Consider the following 2,484-nt stretch of genomic DNA (forward strand, 5'->3'; position numbering starts at 1 on the left):
TCCAAATGTGAACCTAAATTAATCCCAAAGTAATTTTTGTAAAAATATGAATTACTATATATGTACACAAGGATATTTATAGCATTAAAAGAGAATAAGCAACCCACATTTCCATCAGTTGGGGGACTAGTTGACTATAGAATATCCACATGATGCAATACAATAGTAAAAAGAAATAGTTAGGATTTTTACATACTCCTATGAAACATCTCCAAGATGTATTGTTAAGCAATCAAAAGTAAAATGGGCTTAGACAGTACGGCTGGTGACATTAGCTAGTGCTCGCTCTGCCCTAACAGGGCAGCAGCAGACTACAAGAGACTGAACTGTATCTGCCTCTATTTCCAATAGACTCACGTTCAACTTTCACTCACAAAAAGAAGCCGGGAAAATTTTATTAGTCCGTTTTTTAAAGAAAGCTAATAGAAAATTATAGCAAAAACAAGGAACCCGAACTTTGGTAACACAGCTGGAACAGCGGTGACGGCAGCGGCGGGAGAAGAGGTTTAATTTAGTTGATTTTCTGTGGTTGTGGGTTGTTCGCTAGTCTCTCGGTGACGGAAGCTGCACATTTTTTGGAAGGAATGGAGAAGCTGCTGGAGGTTTGGTTCTCCCACAGCAACCTGACACAAACCAAGGATCTGGGGATCTTCGCACTATCCCGAGATCTGAGTGGGACATAGTTTTGAAGGATGTGCAATGTTCAGTCGTTAAGTGTGACAAAAACTGACAAGCAGGAAGCTTATGTACTCAGTGAGAGCAGCACGTTTGTCTCCAAGAGACGTTTCATTTTGAAGACGTGGTACCACCCTCTTGCTGAAAGCACTGGTTCCCCTGTTGAATCTTGCTAAGGATGACAGTGGGTTTGACTCAATTCAAAGCTTCTTTTATTCTTGCAAGAATTTCATGAAGCCTTCTCACCAAGGGTACCCACACCGGAATTTCTAGGAAGAAATAGAGTTTCTAGATGCAATTTTCCCAAATGGAGCAGCGTATTGTATGGGACGTATGAATTCTGACTTATACAGTACTTACATACTCTGGATTTCCCAGAGAGTCGAGTAATCAGTCAGCCAGAAAAGACCCTGGAAATTCTGATGAGTGAGCTTGACTCAGCAGTTATGGACCAGTTCTACATGAAAGATGGTGTTACGGCAAAGGATGTCACTCGTGAGACTGGAATTCGTGACCTGATACCAGGTTCTGTCATTGATGTTCAATCTTTGTGGGTATTAAATGAATGGAATGAAATCTGATGGAACTTAGTGGACTATTCACATCACTCCAAAACCAGAACTTTCTTATGTTAGCTTTGAAACAAACTTAAGTCAGACTTCCTATGCTGACCTGATCACGAAAGTTGTGGAAGTCTTCAAGCCAGGAAAATCTGTGACCACCTTGTTTGTTAATCAGAGTTCTAAATGTTGCACAGTGCTTGCTTCGCCCCAGAAGATTGAAGGCTTTAAACATCTTGATTGCCAGAGTGCTATGTTCAATGATTACAATTTTGTTTTTACCAGTTTTGTTAAGAAGCAGCAACAACAGCAGAGTTGATTAAGAAAAATGAAGAAAAACGCAAAAAGAGAACACAAGCAGAAGGTGGTGGCTGCTTTCTAGATGTTAATACCGGAGGCCATGCTTTCCATAACCACCACCTACCTTGTAGTTGCAGAGAGGACTAGATGTAATGATAGTGTAATCATTTTGAATTGTATGCATTATTATATCAAAGAGTTAGATATATTCCATGAATATTCTCTTCTGTGTTTAGGTATTCTATGCCATTCTTGCTGTGAAATTGATGTGCATGTAGAAAAAACCTTTTACTGTATGGAACTTTACAACCCTTGTGAAAACAATTCAATTTGGTTTATGCACAGTGTAATATTTCTCTAGGTATCATCCAAAATTCCTCACGGACAAGGCTTTCGTTCTCATTGGGTGTTGGCCTCAGCCAAACCATCTGGGACTGTTCTATTAAACTGCTGGCAGAATTTTACATACAGTTACCTCCACTTTCTAGAACTAATTATTTACTAATGTTATTGGAACCAATTTCTACTTCATACAGATGTTTTTTGCAACAGAAATTAAAGTTTTTTCCCACAAATCAGGTCCTGTTAAGAAAATGATTCCAGTTACTTGTTTTGTGTATTACTATTTTAAAATTATTGGTCCATGCATTTGTAGTCCTATAATTGATTTCTTCTCTCACTAGGGTGTCTTTCCTCAAACCCTCCAAATAAAGCACTACACTGTTAACAACAACAAATAAAAAAGTAAAATGAAAGACTATGCACAGTATGCTCATTTATGTGACAAGAAATTATAGGGAACAAACATAGTGTATGTGTGTGTACATACATATAAATATATATTCCCCCATATTTTAAACAATAATTAATGGAAGAAAAAATTTAAAAAATTGGTTACAGAGTATGGAACTAATGTATATAAACATATTTGCTTAAATTATAGGGAACA

General features: G+C 37.6%; 1 pseudogene across 1 annotated transcript; it reads left to right on the forward strand.

The window, feature by feature from the left end:
- Positions 1-547: 547 nt before the first annotated feature.
- On the forward strand, positions 548-2,258 carry LOC105825551 (annotated as a pseudogene). The gene is made up of 2 exons (XR_001138269.1): positions 548-682; positions 1,029-2,258. The product of XR_001138269.1 is annotated as an S-adenosylmethionine decarboxylase proenzyme pseudogene (transcript).
- Positions 2,259-2,484: the final 226 nt, after the last annotated feature.

Source organism: Propithecus coquereli, unplaced genomic scaffold (genome assembly GCF_000956105.1).
Source record: "Propithecus coquereli isolate 6110/MARCELLA unplaced genomic scaffold, Pcoq_1.0 Scaffold804, whole genome shotgun sequence".
Lineage (NCBI taxonomy): Eukaryota > Metazoa > Chordata > Mammalia > Primates > Indriidae > Propithecus > Propithecus coquereli.